We start from the raw sequence: 26207 nt of genomic DNA on the forward strand, positions 1-26207 counted from the left end.
CTTGCTCTGCTATCCACCAAGATGTTTAGACATTTGAATTTTTTAAACTAAATTCTCTGGGTGTACCCCAGGTTACAAGCAAGGCAGTATACTCTGGTGGTTTCTTTTATTTTGCTAGTCCCTCACATTTGGAGTTTACTCTTATTCTTTTCTATTCTTATTCTAAACATTTCCCAAGTATAACTCATCCACTGTCATAATTTCAATTTGCACCTGTAGAGCAACAGTTCTCAATGAGGGGCTATTTTGCATACCAGGGGACCTTTGCAATATCTGAAGACATTTTTGGTTGTCATGACTGGGGAGATGATAGTGGACCTTAGAGGATAGAAGTAAGGGTTGCTGCTTGAAAATTTACAATGTATCGATACAAGAGAATCTCCCACAATAATCATCCACTACAAATTGTCAATAGTGTCAAGGTTGAGACACTAAAGTGCTGTATAGAGACAACTAGCACTCCACATATCTTGCTTAGGTTTCACTCCCAAGCTTTACCTAGCAAGATGAATAATCTTTGACATATATATTTTCTAAATAAAATAAAAAGCATGTTCATCAGACAAAGACATGCTAGGGAGCAGAGCTGACTTACCCATTAGACTGAGTAGTGAGTCAGTGTCTGTTGGAGGTCCATAATATTTTAAGAGTTCCCATAAAAATGTTTTAATTTTAATTAAAAGAAAAAAGAAAAATTAATGAACCAAGGGAGCTAAACTGGACAATATATGAAGTAATAACAGAATAGGGGCCTTTGTATTGAGGTGGAAAACCCAATAAATTAGAGTCCCATCAGGTTGAGAAATTAAAATGCATGTATTGTGATTTGTGAGATTTTGGGGAGCTAGCATGTACCTAAATATCTACTCCTGCATATACCAAGAGCTAGAAAACTTGACAATATAGATGAGTTACTCTGGGAATTGCTGGTGCCAATTTTTCAACTTCTCTGTTAAAATGCAGACATTCTTATGAAAGGAAAAAAGGAACAAAACTTTGTTATTTTAGTTAGCACCTTAGCATATAGCTATATGCAATTGATATCTAATAAGAAATAGAATTTTATTTATTTTTTAATTAATTTATTTTTTATTGTGTTTACATAGATTCTAGTGTCTCCCCGAATGCATCCCCCCTCCCCCGTATTCCCTTCAAAAACTCCCTTACACCATTCTTAACAGCTCCCTCCCCCCTTCCATTCAGGTTTAATTTCATTCCTCAGTTCATATTGTTCCTTGGATTCCTCAAATGAGTGAGGTCGTATGATATTTTTCTTTTTCTGCCTGGCTTACTTTACTCAACATAATAGTTTCCAGGTCCATCCAAGTTGTTGCAAAAGGTAATATTTCCTTCTTTTTCATGACCCCATAGTTTTCCGTTGTATATATGTGCCACTGCTTTTTAATCCGCTCATACACTGATAGACACTTGGGCTGTTTCCAAATCTTTGCTATTGTGAACAATGCTCCCATAAACATGGGGGTGCATTTCTTTTTTTGAGTCAGTGATATGGTGTCCTTCAGATATATTCCTATAAGTGAGATGGCTGAGTCAAAAGGCAGTTCCATTTTTAATTTTTTAGGAATCTCCATACTCCATGTTTTCCACAGTGGCTACACCAGTCTGCATTCCCACCTGCAGCGCAGGAGGGGTTCCCTTTCTCTACATCCTTGCCAGCACCTGTCATGTGTTGTTTTGTTAGTGAGTGTCATTCTGACTGGTGTGAGGTGGTATCTCATTGTGGTTTTAATTTGCATTTCTCTAATAATTAGTGATGTTTGAACATTTTTTCATCTATTGACCACCTGTATGTCCTCTTTGAAGAAGTGTCTACTCATTTTTTTGCCCTTTTTTAAATTAATTTTAATGCAGTGACATTGATAAATCAGGGTACATATGTTCCGAGAAAACATATCCAGATTATTTTGACATTTGATTATGCTGCATACCCCTCACCCAAAGTCAAATTGTCTTCTGTCACCTTCTATCTGGTTTTCTTTGTGCCCCTCTCCTCCCCCTCCCCCCCTCCCTCTCCTTCCTCACCCCCTCCCTACCCCACGACCCCACTCTCTGTTACCATCACATTCTTGTCCATATCTCTGAGTCTCATTTTTATGTCCCATCTATGTATGGGTTCATATAGTTCTTAGTTTTTTCTGCTTTACTTATTTCACTCCGTATAATGTTATCAAGGTCCATCCATGTTATTGAAAATGATCTGGTGTCATCATTTCTTATGGCTGAGTAGTATTCCATAGTATATATGTACCAAAGCTTTTTAATCCACTCGTCCTCTGACGGACACTTGGGCTGTTTCCAGATCTTCGCTATTGTGAACATTGCTGCTATAAACATGGAGGTGCATTTCTCCTTCTGGAACCGTTCTATGGTGTCCTTGGGATATATTCCTAAAAGTGGGATAGCTGAGTCAAAAGGCAGTTTCATTTTTAATTTTTTGAGGAATCTTCATACTGTTTTCCTCAGTGGCTGCACCAGTCTGCATTCCCACCAGCAGTGCAGGAGGGTTCCCTTTTATCCACATCCTCGCCAGCACTTATTCTGTATTTTTTTGTTGATGAGTGCCATTCTGACCGGTGTGATATGATATCTCATTGTGGTTTTAATTTGCACTTCTCTAATGATTAGTGATGTTTGAGCATTTTTTCATATGCCTATTGGCCATCTGTATGTCCTCTTTGGAGAAGTGTTTATTCATTTCTTTAGCCCATTTTTTGATTGGACTGTTTGTCTTTCTGGTGTTGAGATTTACAAGTTCTTTATAAATTTTGGTTATTAACCCCTTATCAGACGTACTGTCAAATATGTTCTCCCATTGTGTAGTTTGTCTTTTTATTCTGTTCTTATTGTCTTTGGCTGTGCAAAAGCTTATTAGTTTGATATAGTCCCATTTGTTTATCCTGTCTTTTATTTCCTTTGCCCATGGAAATAAATCAGCAAATATATCGCTTAGTGATAGAGCATCGGCCCTGTATGTGAAAGTCCCAGGTTTGATTACCGACCAGGGCACACAGGAGAAGAGTCCATTTGCTTCTCCACCTCTCCCCCTCCCCTATCTTTCTATATCTCTCTTCCCCTCCCACAGCCAAGTCTCCATTGGAGCAAAGTTGGTCCCTGAGCTGAGGTGGGCTCCATGGCCTCTGCCTCAGGTGCTAGAATGGCTCCAGTTGCAACAGAGCAGCAGCCCAGATGGGAAGAGCATGACCCCAGTAGGCATTCAGGGTGAATCCCTGTTGGGTGCATGCAGAAGTCTGTCTACCTCTCCACTTCTGACTTTAGAAAAATACAATAAAACAAAAAAACAAAGACTTCACTTAAGAATTACTAGAAACAATAAACCAATATAGTCAAGTCACAGGAAACAAAAATCCATATACAAAAGTCTACAGCAGTGGTTCTCAACCTTTCTAATGCTGTGACCCCGCAATACAGTTCCTCATGTTGCAGTGACCCCAAACCAAAAAATAACTTTGGTGGCTACTTCATGACTGTAACTTTGCTACAGTTATGATTTGGAATGTAAATACCTGATATGCATTATGTATTTTCCGATGGCTTTAGGCGACCCCGCCAGGGTCGCGACCCACAGGTTGAGAACCGCTGGTCTACAGCTTTCCTATATAGCAACACCAAAACTTCAGAAAATGAACTAAAAATGTTTCTTTTATGACTGCAATAAAAATAAAAGTAAAATACCTACGAATAAACTTAACAAAGGATATGAAGGACCTATATATGGAAAACTAGAAAGCATTATTAAAAGAAACTGAAAAAGACACAATGAAATAAAAAAATATTCCATGTACATGGACTGGAAGAATCAACATAGGCCCTGGCCAGTGACTCGTAGCATTGGCCTGGTGAATGAACTTTCTGGGTTCAATTCCCAGTCAGGGCACACAGGAAATATGACCATCTGCTTCTCCCCCCACCTTTTCTTTCTCACTTTCTCCCTCTCTTCCTCTCCCACACCCAGTGACTATTGGTTCGAGCATGGCCCTGGGTGCTGAGGATAACTCTATTGGAGTGCATCAGCCCTAGACCCTAAAAATAGCTTGATACTCCAGCATTGGCCCCAGATGGGGTTGCCAGGTGGATACCAGTCAGGGTTCATGCAGAAGATAGGTTCTCTATTTCCCCTCCCCTCATCTAAAAAACACCAACAAAAAACCAGAATCAACATAGTTGAAATGTCCATATTATTCAAAGCTATATACAAATATAATTTAATCCCCATTAAAATCTCAATGTCATTTTTTAAAGAAATAGAACAAATAATCACCAGGTTTGTATGGAACCATGAAAGACCTCTAATAGGCAAAGCAATTCTAATAGGCAAAGAGATATCATATTGCCTGACTTCAAATTATATTATAGAGCCACAATAATCAAAATAGCATGGTATTGGCAGAAAAACAGACATACAGACCAATGAAACATAATCAAAAACTCAGAAATAAAACCAAATACATATGGGAAAATAGTCTTTAACAAAGGAGCCAAACACATAATTGTTTTTAAAAAGTCTGCAATAAATGGTGCTGGGAGAATTGGAAAGCTATAAACAAAAGAATGAAACCTGACTACACCTTTTCCTCCTGCACAAAAATTAACTCAAAATGAATCAAAGACCGCAATATAAGATCTGAAACAATAAATCACATTGAAGTAAACGTAAGTACTAAACTTATGGACCTTGGCCATAGAGGACATTTTGTAAATTTGACCCCCAAAACAAGGGGACTAAAGGTAAAAATAATTGAATGGAACTATATAAAACTAAAAAGCTTCTGCATAGTAAAAGAAACCAACAATAAAACTAAAAGGCAGCCAACCAAATGGGAGTTGACATTCACAAACAACAGCTCCAAAAGGAATCAATATCCAAAATATATAAAGAACTCACAAAGCTGAACAACAAACAAGCAAACAATCCAATTAAGACAATCAAAGTGTCTCTCAACAGAAGATTGGATAAAGAAGATGTGGTACATATGTACAATGGAATAATACTCAGCCATAAGAAATGATGATCCATTGCATTAACAACATGGATGGATCTTGAGAACATTATAGTGTGTGAAATAAATAAATCAGAAAGAGCTAAGAACTATATGATTTTACACATAGGTAGAATATAAAATTGAGAATCATGGACATAGATAAAAGTGAAGTGTTTACCATAGGGGAAGAGGGAAGAGGAGAAGAAGAGAGGGGAGTAAAGGACAACAAATATACAGTGATGGAAAATGATTTGACTTTGAGTAATGGGTATATAACATAATCAACAGTTCAAAAGTTATAGAAATGTTTATCTGAAACCTATGCACTTTTATTGATCAATGTAACACGGTTAAATTTTCTAAGTAAAATTTTTAAAAATGGGAAGAAGCCTGACCAGGTAGTGCTGCAGTGGATAGAGTGTTGGACTGGGACACAGAAGACCAAGGTTTAAAACCCCGAGGCAGTAGGCTTGAATGCAAGCTCATCCGGCTTGAGCAAAGTTCACCAGCTTGAGCCCAATGTTGCTGGCTTGAGCAAGGTCTCATTCACTCTGTTGTAGCCCCCACCCTACCGCTGGCAAGGCACATATGAGAACACAATCAATGAACAACTAAGGAGCTGCAACAAAGAATTGATCTCTTTCCCTTCCTGTCTGTTTGTATCTGTCCTTCTTTCTGACTCTCTGTCTCTGTCAAGAAAAAGAATGGGGGGAGGACCTGAAGTGACACTTCTCCCAAGAAGATGCATAAATGGCCAACAGATATATAAAAATTGCTCATCTTCATTAACTATTAGAGAAATTCACATCAAGGCTACAATGAGATACCACCTCACACCTGTTAGATTGGCTATTAGAAACAAGACAGGTAATAACAATTGTTTGAGAGGATGTGCAGAAAAAGGAGCTCTCTTTCACTGCTGGTGGCAAAGTAAACTGGTACAGCCATTATGGGAGAAAGTATGTTGGTTTCTCAAAAAATTAAGAATAGAACTACCACATGACCCAGCAATCCCTATACTGGATATCTATCCAAAAAATTCAAAAACATTGGTACATATAAACACATGTGCCACCATTTTCATAGCAGCATTATTTACAGTGGCCAACACATGGAAACAACTCAAGTGTTTCTCTATATAAGATTGGATGAAGAAGATATGGTACACACATAAAATGAAATACTACTCAGCTATAAGAAATGATGACTTATTGCCATTTATGACAACATAGAGGGAACTTGAGATTATTATACTGAGTGAAATAAGTAAATCAGAAAAATCTAAGAACTATATGATTTCACACATAGGTGGAATATAAAAATGAGACTCATGGACATAGATAAAAGTGAAGTGGTTACCAGGGTTATGGGCTTCAGGGAACAAGGGAGAGAAGAAAGGGGAGTAAGAGCAACAAATATACAGTGATGGAAAATGATTTGACTTTGGCTGATCGGAACACAACAGAATCAACAGCTCAAATGCTATGGAGATGTTTACCTGAAACCTATGTACTCTTATTGATCACTATCACACCTTAAATTTAATTTTCTAAATAAAAACACATATAAAAAAGCAAACATCTCAAAAATCAGAATATGCTGGGTATCAGTGCTTCAGTAAACTAAATATATAGTTTCCTCTCTGGGTCACTGTAATTTCCATATGTCCCTAAAATAAACATAGAAACATTGTTTTCCTGAAATTACTGAAGAAGTGAGAAATAAGCCTCTTTGTCTATCCCTGTAAGAAGAGCTGGGCTCCCCCTCTTCTGAAATTGGAGACATGTTCCATTTGCCATTACCTGGAATAATGCCAAAATTCATTGAAGCTCTGACGCTACTATTGCTACAGAAGCCAACCACGCTGATGTAAAATTGATATTCGTAGAAGAAGTAATGAAATAATTTGAGACAAATTAACTACATCAAACAAAGTTTCTGGGAGAAATAAACAATACAGATTTTCTGCTACCTTATACTGAGTAACAGACACTGCAGTTTACAGTACTATAAGTTCTTTAGCTTTTATTTTGAATTTAAAAGTGTAATAACAATGGATTTTTTAAAATATATATGAAACATTTTTCAAAGTAAATAATTGACTGAATTGCCTTCATAAGTTAAAAAAATCTGTAAAAAGGCCAACCCTGAAAGATTTGATATAATTTTCCGTTCTCTTACAATATAATCTCTAATTACAAAATTCCATTTGAAGTTCTCTTTTCTTAGAAACAACTGAGAATGAGGAAAGTGAAACTAAAACGGGTAATTATGAAGCTTTCTTAGTAGTGCAAAAAACTCTGCATATATACAATTCTTAAATATTACAAATATTTCAATAGTTTTTTGAGAAAGCTCAATGCAAAGGAAATTTACTTAACCTTTAATAAGAATGCTCTCTGTATTTGCTTTGCTCTTCTTGGTTCTATACAGTTAGAAAGTAGCAGGTGCAAGATTTTTGTGTATGTGTGAATTCTTACCTTGTAAATAAATATTAGTGATGTTTCTTACTTTTTGTATCAAGGTGTTTAATAAAGATATCATATCTTTTAAGGGTTTGTAGCATGTTGAAGAAACAATATATACTTAGCTGCTAAAAACAATATCAGCCCAATACAGTGTTCTGCCAAATCTAGGAACTTTATAAAGGCCTTTTTTTTTTAAGTAGTCAAGGTACATTAAACTTGGTATCAAAAGGTCACTTAATGATTCTAAGACTGAGATTTTCAATTAAGTGTGCCTCACTCTGGAAGACATATAGGTGGGAGAAAGATACTAGTTCTGATTATATGCACAAATATTCTTAAGAAATGGTACAAGGATATTTGAGGGGCAAAGCCCATTAATATCAGAAATAACCACATATGTCACAGACATATTTATATATAGAACATGATTTGTTAAATATTTTAGATTACTTGCCATTAATAAAAAAAACAAGAATGTAATCAGGATTTTCTGCTTCTCTTGAAGATCTGGCCACTCAGGGCCACATATCCTCATTGTATTAGCTAGTAGGAGTTAGGTAGGACACAATCTTACTGTTTTAGCACTCTCCTGGGACCAGCTTCACTGATTTTTACTCATGCTTGATCTGTGTTCTGTGGGCTTGTGAACCTGGCTTGGTGTGTGTAAAAATATGGCTGATGTTCCTCTGGAAATTTGGGAGCACTCATGTCCACTGATGGTTTTCCTGATTAGGAACCCTCAGTCTTCCATCTGGCTGAGAAGTGTCTTGTTTTGAAAGCTTCCTGAGAAAATTTTAGGAGCCTCTTAGTGAGATGAAGAAGTTGAGAGGCCTCCTTGATATATAGAGAATGCTCAACAAAGCTATGAGTAAGTCTTAGTCTCCAGAACTTTTTTATCCTCTTCCATTCTCAAGCCAACACTGGCCATTACACAAATTATGAAGTAGGTCAGTGGTAGTCAACCTAGTCCCTACCGCTCACTAGTGGGCATTCCAGCTTTCATGGTGGGCAGTAGCAGAGCAACCAAAGTATAAATAAAAAGATAGATTTAACTATAGCAAGTTGTTTTATAAAGATTTATTCTGCCAGACTTAACAAAAATCCGACATAAAGTACTTTATAATAATTATTACTATATGCTTTAACTTGCTGTAACTCTGCTTTATAAATTTTATAAAGTAAAGTTACTTCTCTACTTTATAAATCACCATTACTGTGGAACCAGTGGGTTGTTAGAAAATTTTACTACTAACAAGGATACAAAAGTGGGTGGTAGGTATAAAAAGGTTGACTACCCCTGAAGTAGGTGAAGTTAATCTTTAATATCTTCACTCTCTCCTTTACTCTTTTTAAAGGAACTTATCCCTAATGAATCAGATGACTTGTGCACTAACATGACATTACTCTTAGCCTTCCAATGGCTTCTCAACAATTTAAAGTAAAAGCCAAAGTGCATACCGTGTCCAACAAGATCCTACATAATCTGGTCTTCATCTATCTTTTCATCTTTATTTGCTACCACTCTCCCTTTCCTTCAGTCTGCTCTAGCCACACTGACATTTTTGGTATTTCTGAACAGGCCAAGAAAATTCTCATCTTGATGGCCTTTGTTCTTGCTAATCCCCAAGCCTGGAAAGCTCTTTCCATAAGTAGGAATAAGGCTGGCTTCCTCACTCTATTTAGGCTTCTAGTCAAATTTTACTTTCCCAAAGTGGCATTTCTTGAAAACTGACATAAATAGTCCATTCTCCCATCACAGTCCATCTCTATCCGGCATCCTGCATTATTTCTATATCCCTTATCACCAATCTAACACTTTAAAAGAAATCCTTACTTTGCATAATTGTGGGAGACCATAAAAATGGCCATACCAGCTGAAACCATGCAAGGCATCTTAATAATAAACAGAAAATTAGGATTGTTCCATGAATGACGATTAAAATTTTTTTATCAAAACATTAAAAAATCTCTTATTGTTGGTTATACATGTATAGGAAAATGAAAAAAAAACACTTGTAAATGAATATTTATTGCACTGATATTTAAACATAAAGAATACTGAGAATTAAAATGTTTTATTACTTTATAAAAATATCAGCTGAGTAGCCCTTTTTCAAAAGAAGATAAGTTGATTGCCAAAAGTTACATGAAAAGATGTTCAACACTACTAATTTTTACAGAAATGTAAATCAAAACACAATGGTATATAGCACTTTAAATCCATTAGGATGTTTATAATGAAAAGAAACATTAATAGTAAGTGTTGTTGAAGATGTGGAGAAGTTGGACCCCTTGTGCATTGCTGGTGAGATATTAAATGGTGTAGACACTCTGGAAGACTGTATGCCAGTTCCTTAAAATATTAAATATAGAATTATTCTATAATAGACAATTCCACTTGCAGTACTAGGTATATACTCAAAAAAGTAAAATCAGGGACTTGAACGAATTTTGGCACACCAATATTCATAGCACTATTATTCATAAAAACCGAACAATAGAAACAACCAAATAGGATAAACAAAATATAATATATATGTACATACAATGAAATATTATTTAGCCTCAAAAAAGAAGTAAATTCTGATGCATTCTACAACCTGGATGAATCTTAAAGACATGCTAAGTGAAATAAACCAAACACTAAAAGACAAATATTGTAGAGTTGCACTGGTTACCTGGAAGAGTCTAATTCACAGACAGAATGTAAAATAATAGTTACCAGAGGCTGAGGGGGAGAAGGAATGGGGAGTTTGTGTTTAATGGATAGAGTTTAATTGTGGGATGATAAAAATTTCTGGAGATGGATAATGGTAAAGGTTGCACAACAGTGTGAATATACTTAATGAAACTTAAATGTACATTTAAAGGTGATTAAAATAATAAATTTCACAGTATAAATTTTTTTGCCACAATAAAGAAACTTATGAAGAGTTTTTGAGCAGAGTTTGCCTCTTTTCTTATTCATTGTAAAATTTACAACATGGAGAGAACATTATTATTTATATTCCTTGGTGAAAGTTTGTTCATACTCCTTTCTAAGGTTGGATCAGTTTCCAACATTTTGTCCTTTGTGTTTTCAATGTCATGAAAATCTTCTGAGAGTTCCTTTAATGTGAAGTTTTTCACTCATGTGGCTTCCTCTGGGTCACCTTCACTCATTTCAGTGCACATTATAATCACTTTCTTTATTTAGGCCCATAAATTTGTATTCACTAAGTTTCTCTGGCTGAAAATCTAGAACCCCTCAAAGAGCAACAGTGTGTCCACATTCCCACAAGTTAGCTATTTCTTCTATATCTCCATTTACCTTTGATTAGAAACCTGTAAAGTTAGTTACACAATACAATAAAAGTTCTCGATATGTTATATGCATGCTACTTGCTAGATGCTTGAATATTTTCAATTGCATACCGTTTGTCTTTTTTTTTAATTCAGCAAAAAATGCATGAAAATTTCTCTCACTCTTTCTCTCTTTCTATGGTTGCAGCACCAATAGCCTGTCTAAAATCTCATCTAGCCTGACCTGTGGTGGCGCAGTGGATAAAGCGTCGACCTGGAAATGCTGAGGTTGCCGGTTCGAAACCCTGGGTTTGCCTGGTCAAGGCACATATGGGAGTTGATGCTTCCTGCTTCTCCCTTCATTTCTCTCTCTTCCTCTCTCTCTCCTTTCTAAAATGAATAAATAAAAAGTATTAAAAGAAAAAAATAAATAAATAAATAAAATCTCATCTAATAGGCTTTAAAAGTTGAAATAATTTCATGGTCCATTGGACAAATTAATGAAATTATGTAATTTTTACATTTCCATTCCAGAGAATTACAATAACCTGGATTATTACCTAATAGTAGTAGTGCTTTAAATGTTAAATTGTTTTCCAACAGTATCTTTCTATCACTGGGAGACAAGGAGACAACACAATTACATACTATGCTGTTCTTGTGTGAACTGAACAACAGATGAACAGTGACCAGTAACTGATTGACTGAAAAGAAGCGATGTGATTGGTCACTGACCATAACATGCATTTGTCATTTACATAGTGATTTGTGAACTGGAGAGCTAGTAGTAAAATTTGTAGTTTATGCAATTAATAGAATTAATATATAATGCTGACTGAAATTTGAATTCTGCTATTGGGAAATTGTTGTTAACTAAACAATGGTAACTGAAATTAATGCATATCATAAAAATGCAAGTGAGGACCATCTGAATTTATTTGTTATATTTCCCACTAGAATGTACGATACATAAAATGATGACTTAGCTTATTTTGTTTACACTATATGCCCAATGCCTAGAACAAAGCCATAGCAGGAGCTCAACAAATACTTGTAGAAAAAATAGAGAAAGAGAGAGAATTAGAATAAAGAGAAAGCAAAGGGAGAGAGAGGTAAGATCACTGAATAAGATAAACTGTCATGTGCAAATGGTGCTCAGAGAAGTGAAATAACTTTCTTTTTAGTGCACATGCAAGAAAGGGTAGAGGAACAGACAGAGACAGACAGACAGGAAGGGAGAGAGATGAGAAGCATCAATTCTTCATTGCAGCACCAGAGTTGTTCATTGATTGCCTTCTCATATGTGCTTTGACCTGGGAGCGGGGTGTTCCAGCCAAGCCAGTGACCCCTTACTCAAGCCAGTAACCTTTGAGCTCAAGCCACTGAACATTAGGTCATTTCTATGATCCCACACTCAAGTCAGCTACCCCACACTCAAGTCAGCTACTCAGCACTCAAGCTGATGAGCCCGCACTCAAGCCAGATGAGCCTGCTCTCAAGCCGGCGTTCTCGGGGTTTCAAACCTGGGTCCTCTGCATTCCAGAACAACACTCTGTCCACTGCACCACCACCTGGTCAGGCTAAAATAACTTTCTTAAAGGCACCTCAATCTCCAAGGATCTGATTTGGGGTCTGACACGTACTCCCTAACCTATATTATTCTTCTTGCTCTCTCTTTCTCCTTCTCTTGAAAACTTTTTTCAGGTTACACATTCATATGAATATGTGATTCATAACATTGTAGGGCCCTTAATCACTTGACATTTGCGGAAGGATTAGAGCCTTACTTCGGAAGACCATAACCCTGTTAGGGGAGATGACATTAGGTTCTTCCCAGACTCCTTAGTATAAGGCCACATAAGCTACTAATTCTTACACTATGTCAAGTTATTTGCATTTTCTTTCTTAAGTGTCTTTGTGTTATGCTACAGTCAGAGTGTACAGGATGCTGGGGTTTTTCTCTGAGTATTTCACTCCCCTGAAGTTAGGTTTCTGATTTACTCATAGAGCTCCAGTGTCCCAGAACAGATGGGGCAGGCTGGCCAACTCAGAGGGGGAAAGACTGACTTCAAATGAAAAACTTCTGTTTCTGTGACTAACGACTTAGTCAGCTACCTAGTTTAGGATGTACTATTTGTCAGAAAGTAGATCTGGAGAAATATCATTCATTATGGCTAGAGTAATGGTTTTCAGTGCATTTTTTTACTCATGTATTTAAAAAAAGAACAGGGTGCAAATTTAACTTTGTGGCTGAGGTTATGAATAAAAAAGGATGTTTAAATTACCCAAGGAGGCCATCCCCTTAGTCAGAGTTTTAGAGCATTCCAGATTCTTGTGTCAATTAAAGCATATTAAAATACCAAAAAGGGAAACAGTGATCTGTTTGGAGATTCCTCCTTGCTCCTTTTTTTGCTTGTTCTCTTGCTCTCTCCTTCCCTTATTCCCTACTTCTTTCTTTTTCTCTTTTCTTTCTTTTTCCTTTTTTCCCTCTTTTCTTATTTTGTTTCTTTCTTCTTTCTCTCTCTTTTTCTCTCTCCTTCTTTCCTTCCATCCTTCCATGGAAAAAGCAACAGTTCTTTATAAAAATAAAATTACTTAAGTATTGCTTTTTCACAATGGATTTGCCACCGGAGCACAAGTATCACAAAAATCATAGCTAAATCTAAGTCAAAATTGGAAAGAAAAAGACTCATATCAGTGTCATCATTGGATGCATAGTTTTTGGCACGCCTTCCACTACTTGCCATTTGACCTAAAAGTGTGGTGGGATTGACGAAAGAACCATCAAAAATTTTGAGAAGGAGGCTACTGAGATGGAGACGAGCTCCTTCAAGTATGTGTGGGTCTTGGATAAACAGAAAACTGAATGTGAGTGTGGTATCACCATTAATATCTACCTGTGGAAATTTGAGACCAGCAAGCATTATGTGAGCATTATTGGTACCCCAGGATACAAAGGCTTTATTAAAAATGTGAATACAGCTACACATCAGGTTCACTGGACTGTCCTGATTGCTGCTGCTGGTGTTGCTGAATTTGAATCGAGTATTTTCAGGAATGGGCAGACCTTGATTATGCCCTTTTGAATTGTACAATGAGTAAGATACAACTGATTGTGTTTAACAAAATGGATTCCACTGAGCCACCCTATAGCCAGAAGAGATATGAGGAAATTGTTAATGAAGTCAGTACCTACATTAACAAAATTGTATACAACTCCAACATGGTAGCATTTGTGCCAATTTTTTATTGTAATAATGACAGCATGCTGAAGCAAAATGCTAACATGTCTTGGTTCAAGGTAGAAAAGTTACCCATAGCCTGACCCAGCAATGGTGCAGTGGATAGAGCAGGGGTCCCCAAACTATGGCCCACGGGCCGCATGCGGCCCCCTGAGGCCATTTATCCGGCCCCCGCCGCACTTCGGAAGGGTCACCTCTTTCATTGGTGGTCAGCGAGAGGAGCATAGTTCCCATTGAAATACTGGTCAGTTTGTTGATTTAAATTTACTTGTTCTTTATTTTAAATATTGTATTTGTTCCCGTTTTGTTTTTTTACTTTAAAATAAGATATATGCAGTGTGCATAGGGATTTGTTCATAGTTTTTTTTATAGTCTGGCCCTCCAACGGTCTGAGGGACAGTGAACTGGCCCCCTGTGAAAAAAGTTTGGGGACCCCTGGGATAGAGTGTCGGACTGGAATGCGGAGGACCCAGGTTTGAAAACCTGAGATCATCAGCTTGAGAGAGGGCTCATCTGGCTTGAGCATGGGATCATGACATGACCCCATGATCACTGGCTTGAGCTCAAAGATAGCTGGCTTGAAGCCCAGGGTTGCTGGTTAGAAGCCAAAGTTGCTGACTTGAGCAAGGGTCATTCGCTCTGCTGCAGATCCCTGGTCAAGGCACAAATAAGAAAGCAATCAGGCCCTGGCCGGTTGGCTCAGTGGTAGAGCGTCGGTCTGGGGTGCAGAAGTCCCGGGTTCGATTCCCGGCCAGGGTACACAGGAGAGGCGTCCATCTGCTTCTCCACCCCTCCCCCTCTCCTTCCTCTCTGTCTCTCTCTTCCCCTCCCGCAGCCAAGGCTCCATTGGAGCAAAAGATGGCCCGGGTGCTGGGGATGGTTCCTTGGCCTCTGCCCAAGGCACTAGAGTGGCTCTGGTCGCGACAGAGCAAAGCCCCAGATGGGCAGAGCATCGCCCCCTGGTGGGCATGCCGGGTGGATCCCAGTCGGGTGCATGTGGGAGTCTGTCTGACTGCCTCCCCGTTTCCAGCTTTGGAAAAATACAAAAAAAAAAAAAAAGCAATCAATGAATGACTAAGGAGCTGCAACAAAGAATTTGGTGCTTCTCATCTCTCTCCCTTCCTGTCAATCTGTCCCTCTTTCTCTCTCTCATTGTTTCTGTAAAAAGAAGAAAAGTCACCCATATAGATGGCAATGCCAGTGAAACCATGCACTTGATTGAAGTTTTGTTTTGCATTCTGCCACCAACTTGCCCAACTGACAAGCCCCTGCATTGGCTTTTCCAGTATGTCTACAAAATTGATGATATTGGTACTGTCCCTGTGGGTCAAGTGGAGAGCGGTGTTCCCAAATCCACCATGGTAGTCACCTTTGTTCCAGTCAAGTGTTACAACTGAAGTAAAGTCTGTTGAGATACATCATGAAACTTTGAATCAAGTTCTTCCTGGGGACAATATGGCCTTCAATGTCAAGACTGTCTGTCAGAGACGGTTGTCCTGGCAATATGACTGGTGACAACAAAATTAACCCACCAATATAAGCAGTTGACTTGATGGCTCAGGTGATTATCCTGAGTCATCCAGACAAATTAGTGCTGGATAGGCACCTGTGCTGGTTTATCACAGAGCTCATATTATTCCCAAATTTGCTGAGTTAAAGGATAAGGCTGATCCTTGTTCTGGAAAGAAGAAAGAAGGCCCAAAGTTTTATTTTTGTTTCTTCTTTAATCTGATAACACTGCCATTGTTGATATGGTTCCTGGCAAGCTCATGTATGTTGAGAGTTTATATAACTATTCTCCTCTGGGCTGTTGTGCTGTTACATTAGGCAGATAGTTGCTGTGGGTCTCATCAAAGCAGTGGACAAGAAGAGAGCTGGAGCTGGAAAAGTCACCATTTAGTGCATTTATTTCTTTATTCATTTATTTTAAATTTAAATATTTTATTTAAAAAATTAACATTAACAGGATGACACTGGATCAATAAGAGTACATAGGTTTCAGATGAACATTTCTATAGCATTTGAACTATTCATTATATTGTATATCTATTCCCTCTAGTCTCCTTCCCCCTCCCCCACATTCCTTTCCCCCTTGTAACCACTTCATTTTTATTTATATCCATAAGTCTCTGTTTTATATTCCACTTATGTGTGAAATCATACAGTTCTTAGCTTTTTCTGATTTACTTATTTCACTCAGTATAATGTTCTCAAGATCAATCCATGTTATCATAAATGGCACTATGTCATCATTTCTTATGGCTGAGTAGTATTCCATTGTTCAATAAAAAATTATTTGAAGTCCTTTTATTTTATTTATTTATTTATTTATTTTTGTATTTTTCTGAAGCTGGAAATGGGGAGAGACAGTCAGACAGACTCCCGCATACGCCCGATCGGGATCCACCCGGCACGCCCACCAGGGGGCGACACTCTGCCCACCAGTGGGCGATGCTCTGCCCCTCTAGGGCGTCCCTCTGCCCCTCTAGGGCGTCTCTCTGCTGTGACCAGAGCCACTCTAGCGCCTGAGGCAGAGGCCAAGGAGCCATCCCCAGCGCCCGGGCCATCTTTGCTCCAATGGAGCCTCGCTGCGGGAGGGGAAGAGAGAGACAGAGAGGAAGGAGAGGTGGAGGGGTGGAGAGGCAGATGGGCACCTCTCCTGTGTGCCCTGGCTGGAATTGAACCCGGGACCTCTGCTCGCCAGGCCGACACTCTACCACTGAGCCAACCGGCCAGGGCCTTGAAGTCCTTCTAAAAATAATTTTTATTGATTTTATTGGTGTGATACTAGTTAACATAATTATATAGGTTTCAGGTGCCTAATTCTACAACACATCTTTGTACACCATATTGTGCATTCATCTCTGTGGGGAAAATAGTTGTGGTTATGATTACTTGCTGGTTTCCTGACTGAAGAACTTCGCAAGATTTATGCGTGTGTCTGTGGCAGAAAGCTATGCGTGTGTCTCTATGAAAAGCTATGGGTGCTTTTCCTCGGTGACAATTCTCCCAGATCACTCTCCCGCATCACAAGGTGTGGTTCCCTGATTCCCTCTGCTGCCATCATGGGGTTTTCCCGATCCCTTGCCCTCCACTGCAAAAAGCGGTTTTCCTTTGCTTTTTTGCTAGCTCTGCTCTGCGAGCCTCCAATGAATGGAAATGGTCCGACATTTTCTGGCTTCGCAGTTTCTCTGCTGAAATTCAGGGTGAATCTGCCTGGCCTCAGCCACTGGCATTACAACCTCCTCAAGTCAAACCTTGTTCATCACCTTTTATACTCCCATACTCTCAACCACCATGATCCCCTACCCTGGTATTCACCACATTGTTGTCCATTTCCATGAAATTTCATTTGTTCCTTTCTGTTCTACTCCTCCATCCATCTCCCCATAGTTTTAAGACTGCTCCCTACGTATGAGTATGTCACTATTTTGCTTGTTAGTTAACTTTGTTCATTAGATTTCACATATAAGTAGGATTATATGGTACTCGTCTTTCTCTGACTGGTTTATTTCATTTAGCATAATGATCTCCAGGTTCATCCATGCTGTCCTTAAAAAAGAAGTGCCCATAAAGGAGAAAATCTTTTTTATGGCCATGTAGTATTCCATTGTGTAAATGTACTACAGATATTTTTATCCATTCATCTACTGATAGGCACTTGGGCTGCTTCCAAATCTTGGCTATTGTAAATAATGCTTCAATAAACATAGGGGTGCATATCTACTTTTAAATTAATGTTTTGGGTTTCTTTGGATAAATCTCCAGAAGTGGAATCACTGTAGTAAAACACTTCTATTTTTAATTTTTTGAGGTAACTCCATACTGCTTTCCACAGAGACTCTACCAGTCTGCATTCCCAGCCCAAGGGTTCCCTTTTGTCCACACCCTCAGCAACACTTGTTGTGTGTTGGTTTATTAATGAATGCCATTCTGACAGGGATGAGGTGAATCTCATTGTGGGTTTAACTTGCATTTCTCTGGTGATTATTTGCATTGAGCATCTTTTAATATGTCTATTGGCCATTTTTATGTCCTTTTTAAATATATATATTCAATTCCTTTGCCCATTTTTAAACTTAATTTGAATTTTTATTTTTGGTATTGAGGTCTATATTCGGGATATTAATTTCTTATCAGACGTATTGGTGAATATGGTTTTTTTTTTCATTCAGTGGGTTGTATCCCATTTTGTTAATTGTTTCTTTAGGTGTGCAAAAAACATTTTAGTTTGATGGAATCCCATTTGTTTATTTTTTTTCTCTTTTTTCCTTTACCCAAGGAGATATATCTAAAAACATACTGGTATGTGAAATGTCTGCGATTTTACTGCCTAGGTTTTCTTCTAAGATTTTTATAGTTTTGTGTCTAATATTTAAGTCTTTAATCCATTTTGAGTTTATTCTTCTGTATAGTAAAAGAAGGTCTAGTTTCTTTTTTTTTGCACATTAGTCCAAGTAAATAAGCACAACTTATTGAATAGACTGTCTTTACCCCATTATATATTCTTGCCTTCTTTGTCAAATATTAATTGACCATATAGGTGTGGGTTGACTTCTGGGCTCTCAATTCTGTTTCATTGATCTATGTGTTTGATTTTATACCAGTACCATGCTGTTTTAATTACTATGGCCTTGTAGTATACATGTAGTAACCTGAGGGGGGCCCTCAGGTTATGACAATCTTGACATACAACATTTCAAGTTTATGATGCTCACTCCCATAAAGCCTTTAAAAAGTTGAGACATCATCTTCTTTAGTTATTAGAGAAATGCAAATCAAAACTGCAATGAGATACCACCTCACACCTGTTCGATTAGCTATTATTAACAAGACAGGTAATAGCAAATGTTGGAGAGGCTGTGGAGAAAAAGGAACCCTCATACACTGTTGGTGGGAATGTAAAGTAGTACAACCATTATGGAAGAAAGTATGGTGGTTCCTCAAAAAACTGAAAATAGAACTACCTTATGACCCAGCCATCCCTCTACTGGGTATATACCCCAAAAACTCAGAAACATTGATATGCAAAGACACATGCAGCCCCATGTTCATTGCAGCATTGTTCACAGTGGCCAGGACATGGAAACAACCAAAAAGCCCATCAATAGATGACTGGATAAAGAAGATGTGGCACATATACACTATGGAATACTACTCAGCCATAAGAAATGATGACATCGGATCATTTACAGCAACATGGTGGGATCTTGATAACATTATACAAAGTGAAATAAGTAAATCAGAAAAAACCAGGAACTGCATTATTCCATACGTAGGTGGGACATAAAAGTGAGACTAAGAGACTTTGATAGGAGTGTGGTGGTTACGGGGGGAGGGAGGAGAGGGAGAGGGAAAGGGAGAGGGGGAGGGGCACAAGGAAAACTAGATAGAAGGTGACAGAGGACAATCTGACTTCGGGTGATGGGTATGCAACATAATTGAACGACAAGATTACCTGGACATGTTATCTTTGAATATATATATCCTGATTTATTGATGTCGCCCCATTAAAAAAATAAAATTAAATTAAGAAAAAAAGTTGAGACGTGTGTTTCAGCTTACACTGTTAGTGTTGAACTTACGGGCCACGTGGGCAAACTGGTTTGGTTGCACATGGTGGAAGACTGCAGTACAGTGTACAGTACATTATATTTATGTCCGTTTCCTTTTTTTTGTAAATTAATTGTGTTTTTATTATTTAGATTATGATTTTACAACTGTGTTAGGATTGGTAAGTGACTTAGGCTAGGGTGTATTTCAGCTTACACTAAAATTCTGGTTACATCACTGTTGTAGGAACAGAACTGTGTCATAACCTGAGGATGCCCTGTAAGCTGATATTAGATAGCATGATTCTTCAACTTTGTTCTTCTTAAGATTGCTGTGGCTATTTGGAGTCTTTTGTGTTTCTATAAATTGTTGGAATATTTGGTTTAGTTGTGTGAAATACAACTAAATATCATTGATATTTTGATAAGAATTGCATTGAAGCTGTAGATATGGACATTTTAATGATGATAATTCTTTTTACCCATGCACACAGTATACGCTTTCACTTTTTTGTCTTTCTTTCTTCAGTGTCTTGTAATTAATTTTCTAAGTACAAGTCTTTTACATCCTTGGTTAAATTTATTCCTAAATATTTTATTCTTTTTGAAACAACTGTAAAAGGTATTGTTTTCTTAGTTTCTTTTTCTGATAGATCATTATTAGTGTATAAAAATGGAAGTGATTTCTGGATATTTATTTTGTATCCTGCTACTTTACTAAATTCATTTTTCAATTCTAGTATATTTTTTTGGTGGAATCTTTAGGGTTCTCTATATATAATATTATGTCATCTGAAAATAATGACAATTTTACTTCTTCCTTTCTAATTTGGATGCCTTTTATTTTTTCTTCTCATCTGATTGCTCTGGCTAAGACTTCCAGTACCATATTGAATATGAATGTTGACAGTAGACAATTCTGTCTTGTTCCTGATCTTAAGGGAAATGATTGTAGTTTTTGCCCATTGAGTATCATGTTGGCTGTGGGTTGTCATATATGGCCTTCATTATGTTGAGGTATGTACCCCCAATCTCTCTTTGCTGAGAGTTTTTAACATACATGCATGCTGAGTTTTATCAAATGCTTTTCCTGCATCTATTAATCTGATCATGTGATTTTTATCACTTATGTGTTTACAATGTGTGATTCATTTATTGATTGACAGATGTTGTAATAACCTTGCAACCTTGAAATAAATCCCAACTGATCATGGTGTATGACCTTTGTTATGTATTGATGGATCTGGTTTGCCAATATTTTGGGGAGGATTATAGCAACTATGCTCATCAAGGATATTGGCCTACATATTATATATATTGTTTCCTTGTAGTGTCTTTTTCTTGTTTTGGAATTAAGATAATGCTAGTTTCAGAAATTGAGCTTGGGAATCTTCTTTCCTCTTAAATTTTTTGAAATGGTTTGAGAAGGAATGTATTAGTTCCTTTTTCAATTTTGGTAAAGTTCACTGGTGAAATCATTCTGTCCAAGACTTTCATTTGTTAAGATTTTTTTTGAGTACTGCTTTAATTTCACTGGCTGTAATCTGTCTCTTCAGATTCTCTGATTCTTCCTGATTCAGTTTTCAAAGATTGCATGTTCCTAGGATTTTATCCATTTCATCCAGACTGTCCAATCTGTTTGCTTATAGATGCTCATAATATTTTCTCACAGTGCTTCATGTTTCTTGGTGTCCTTTGTTACTTCTCCTCTTTCATTTCTAATTGTATTCATTTGGGTCATCTTTCTTTTTTTCTTGACAAGTCTGGTTAAAGGTTTGTCAATATTATCTATCTTTTCAAAGAATCAGCTCTGAGTTTCATTGATCTTTTGTATTTTTATTCCTTATTTTGTTTATTTCTGCTCTGATTATTACTATTTTTTTTCTTCTACTCAAAGTTGTTCTTTTTCAAGTTTCTTTAATGTATGATGAGATTGTTCATTTGAAATTTTTCTTGATTCTTGAGGTAGGCCTCTAATGCTATAAATTGCTTTCTTATAACTACTTGCACTGTGTTCCATAAATTTTGGGTTGTTGTGTTGTCATTTTCATTTGTTTCAAGATACTTTTGATTTGTTCCTTGATCTCATTGTCAACCCATTCATTGTTTAGCAACATGTTATTTAGCTTCTATGTCTTTAAGTGCTTTTTTGGTTTTTTTTTTCCTTCTTATTGACTTATAGTTTCGCATTATTATTGTCAGAGAAGACACTTGATATGATATTAGTTTGTGTAAATTTATGGAGACATGTTTTGTGACCTAACATGGTCTATCCTAGAAAACATTTTATGTGCATTTGATGAATGTACATTCTGCTGTTTTGAGGTTAAATGCTTTCAAGATGTCAGTTAAATCTAACCAATCTAATGTGTCATTTAAGACCATTATTTCCTTATTTATTTTCTGTCTGGATGATTTAACCATCGAAGTCAATGGGGTGTTAAAATCTCATACTGTGACTGTATTGCTCTTGATCTTTCTTTTATGTCCATCAAGATTTGTTTTACATATTTAGGTGCTCCTATGTTGGTGTGTATATGTTCACCAGAGTTATCTCCTGTTGTTGGATTGCTCCCTCTATCATTATGTAGTGTCCTTCCTTTTTTCTTACTATATAGCCTTTGTTTCAAAGTCTACTTTGTCAAATAAAAATATTGCTATCCTTGCTTTTTAAATTTCTATTTGCATGAAATATCTTTTTCTATCTCTTTACTTTTTGTCTGTGTGTATCTTTCATTCTCAGATGGGACTCTTTTAGACAGCATATATATGTGCCTTACTTACTTATCCACTCATCTACCTTATACCTTTTAATTGAAGCATTTCAGACATTTACATTTAAAGTGATAAATAATAGCCTGACCGTACGGTGGCACAGTGGATAGAGAGTTGGACTGGGATGCGGAGGACCCAGGTTCGAGACCCTGAGGTTGCCAGTTTGAGCGCGAGCTCATCTGGCTTGAGCAAAGTTAACCAGCTTGGATCCAAGATCGCTGGCTTAAGCAAGGGGTTACTCGTCCACTGATGGAAAACTGGGCTGTTTCCAGATCTTCGCTATTGTGAACAATGCGGCCATAAACATGGGGGTACATTTCTTTTCTTCAGTCGGTGATATGGTGTCTTTGGGATATATTCCTATAAGTGGGATGACTGGGTAAAAGGGCAGTTCCATTTCTAATTTTTTGAGGAATCTCCATACTGTTTTCCACAGTGGCTGCACCAGTCTGCATTCCCACCAGCAATGCAGAAGGGTTCCCCTTTCTCCACATCCTCGCCAGCACCTATCATGTGTTGTTTTGTTGATGAGCGCCATTCTGACTGGTGTGAGGTGGTATCTCATTGTGGTTTTAATTTGCATTTCTCTAATACTTAGTAATGTTGAACATTTTTTCATTTGTCTATTGGCCATCTGTATGTCCTCTTTGGAGAAGTGTCTATTCATTTCTTGTGCCCATTTTTTGATTGGATTGTTTGTCTTCCTGGTGTTGAGTTTTACAAGTTCTTTATAAATTTTGGTTATTAATCCCTATCAGATGTATTGTCGAATATGTTCTTCCATTGTGTGGTTTTTTTATTCTGTTCATATTGTCTTTAGCTGTGCAAAACCTTTTTAGTTTGATATAGTTCCATTTGTTTATCCTGTCTTTTATTTCATTTGCCTGTGGAAATAATTCAGCAAAGACATTGCTGCGATAGATGTTGGTGAGCTTACTGCCTAAGTTTTCTTCTAGGATATTTATGGTTTCACGATTTACATTTAAGTCCTTTATCCATTTTGAGTTTATTTTTGTGCATGGTGTAAGTTGGTGGTCTAGTTACATTTTTTTGCAGGTACCTGTCCAGTTTTCCCAACACCACTTGTTAAAGAGACTGTCTTTACTCCAATGTATACTCTTACTTCCTTTGTCAAATATCAGTTGTCCATAAAGATGTGGGTTTATATCTGGGTTCTCTGTTCTGTTTCATTGATCTATACTGTCTGTTCTTATGCCAGTACCAAGCTGTTTTGAGTATAATGGCCTTGTAGTATAACTTGATATCAGGAAGTGTGATACCTCCCACTTTATTCTTCTTTTTCAAGATTGCTGAGGCTATTCATGTTCTTTTTGGGTTCTATATAAATTTTTGGAATATGTGTTCTATATCTTTGAAGTATGTCATTGGTATTTTAATTGGTATTGCATTGAATTTATAAATTTCTTTGGGTAATATAGACATTTTAATGATGTTTATTCTTCCTATCCATGAACACAGTATATATTTCCACTTGTTTCTGTCTTCCTTGATTTCTTTTATCAATGTTTTATAATTTTTCCAGTACAAGTCTTTAATCTCCTTGGTTAAATTTACTCCTAGGTACTTTATATTTTTGTTGCAATAGTAAAGGGGATTGCTTTTTTTATTTCTCTTTCTGACAGTTCATGTTGATGTATAAAAATGCTTCTGATTTTTGTGTATTAATTTTATATCCTGCCACTTTGCTGAATTCATTTATCAGGTCCAGTAGTTTTTTGACTGAGACTTTAGGGTTTCCTATATACAGTATCATATCATCTGCAAATAATGATAGTTTTACTTCTTCTTTTCCAATTTGAATGCCTTTTATCTCTTCTTCTTGCCTGATTGCTTTGGCTTGGACTTCCAAAACTATGTTGAATAAAAGTAGTGAAAAGAGGCACCCCTGCCTTGTTCCTGATCTTAAGGGAATTGCTTTTAATTTTTACCCATGGATTATGATGTAGACTGTGGGTTTGTCATAGATGGCCTTTATCATGTTGTTGTATGTTCCCTGTATTCCCACTTTGCTGAGAGTTTCGATCATGAATGGGTGCTGTATTTTATCAAATGTTTTTTCTGCATCTATTGAAATTATAATGTGGTTTTTCTCATTCCTTTTGTTTATGTGATGAATCACATTGATGAATTTGCAAATATTGTACCATCCTTTCCTCCTCAGAGTAAATCTCACTTGATCATGATGTATGATTTTTTTTCATGTATTGCTGGATCCGGTTTGCTAACTTTTTGTTGAGGATTTTAGCATCTAAATTCATCAAGAAAATTGTCCTATAATTTTTTTTCCTTGTGTTCTCTTTGCCTGGTTTTGGAATCAGAATTATGCTTTCCTCATAAAAGGAGCTTGGAAGTCTTCCTTTCTCTTCAATTTTTTGAAATAGCTTGAGAAGGATAGGAGCTAGTTCTTTTTTGAATATTTGGTAGAATTCATCAGTGAAACCATCTGGCCTAGAGCTTTTGTGTGTTGGGAGTTTTTTGACAACTGTTTCGATCTTATTTGGTGTAATCGGTCTGTTTAGGTTTTCTGATTCCTCCAGATTGATTTTTGAAAGATTATGTGTTTCAATGAATTTGTGCATTTCTCCTAGGTTGTATAATTTTTTGGCATACAGTTCTTCATTGTATTTTCTTACAATATTTTGTGTCTCTGTTGTATCAGTTGTTATTTCTCCACTCTCATTTCTAATTTTATTTATTTGAATCCTCTCTCTTTTTTTCTTGGTGTGTCTGATTAAAGGTTCATCGATCTTGTTTACCCTTTCAAAGAACCAGCTCTTGGTTTCATTGATCCTCCATATTGTTTTTTTAGACTCTATGTCATTTATTTCCACTCTGATCTTTATTATTTCCTTCCTTCTACTACCTCTGGGCTATACTTGCTGTTCTTTTTCTAATTCTCTTAGATGCAGAGTTAAGTGGTTTATTTGAGCTTTTTCTAGCTTCATAAGGTATTTCTGTAGTGCTATGAATTTCCCTCTTCATACTGTTTTTGCTGTGTTCCATAAATTTTGAGTTGTTGTATGCTCATTATCATTTGTTTCTAAGAATTTTTTTATCTCATTGTTAACCCATTCATTATTTAATAACATGCTATTTAGTTTCCATGTGTTTGAGTATTTTTCAGTTTTTCTGTTGTGGTTGATTTCTAGTTTCATGCCATTGTGATCAGAGAAGATGCTTGATATGATTTCAATCTTCTTAAATTTGTTGAGACCCCTTTTGTGCCCTATCATGTGGTCTGTCCTAAAAAATGTACCATGAGCACTTGAAAAGAATGTATATTCTGCTGCCTTAGGGTGAAAGGTTCTGAAGATATCTATTAAATCAAGTTGATCTAGTGTGTCCTTTAAGTCTGCTGTTTCTTTGTGAATTTTCTTTCTTGAGGATCTATCCAGTGATGTTAGTGGGGTATTGAAATCCCCTACTATTATAGTATTGCTTTTGATCTCACCCTTTATATGAAAGTCTGCTTTATATATTTAGGTACTCTTATATTAGGTCCATAGTTATTTATAATGGGTTTTTTCCAGATATTGTGGCTTCCTCTGCTGTGTCCAGGTGCCATTGTAAATATCAGCTGTACTCCTAGGCTTACTTTTATCTACTGGTGGCCTGCAGGAAGTTCTTTAAAAGTTCAAATTCCTCTAAAATCTGCTTTCTGTTGCCTCTTTTTGCTGGCTACTTGTTGGGCTCAGTACTGTAATTCATTGATTAGGTATGGATTGGATGTGGCCTACTTCTTAGCTTCAGGTATTATTCTATCCAGATGTTTTATTTATTTTATTTTATTTTGAGGGTTTTTTTTTAGCACTCAGTAGGGTGTAGTCACAGAGGTCCAGTGGATGT

General features: G+C 36.9%; 1 non-coding gene and 1 pseudogene across 1 annotated transcript; both read left to right on the forward strand.

Annotated features, from left to right (window-relative positions):
• Positions 1 to 14096, forward strand: part of LOC136317738 (elongation factor 1-alpha 1 pseudogene) — a 117052-nt pseudogene extending 102956 nt beyond the window's left edge.
• Positions 14097 to 14696: 600 nt separating this feature from the next.
• Positions 14697 to 14772, forward strand: TRNAP-GGG (transfer RNA proline (anticodon GGG)). The gene has a single exon. It is a non-coding gene; the product is annotated as a tRNA-Pro (tRNA).
• The last annotated feature ends 11435 nt before the right edge of the window (positions 14773 to 26207 follow it).

The sequence above is a fragment of the Saccopteryx bilineata genome, chromosome X (genome assembly GCF_036850765.1).
Source record: "Saccopteryx bilineata isolate mSacBil1 chromosome X, mSacBil1_pri_phased_curated, whole genome shotgun sequence".
NCBI lineage: Eukaryota > Metazoa > Chordata > Mammalia > Chiroptera > Emballonuridae > Saccopteryx > Saccopteryx bilineata.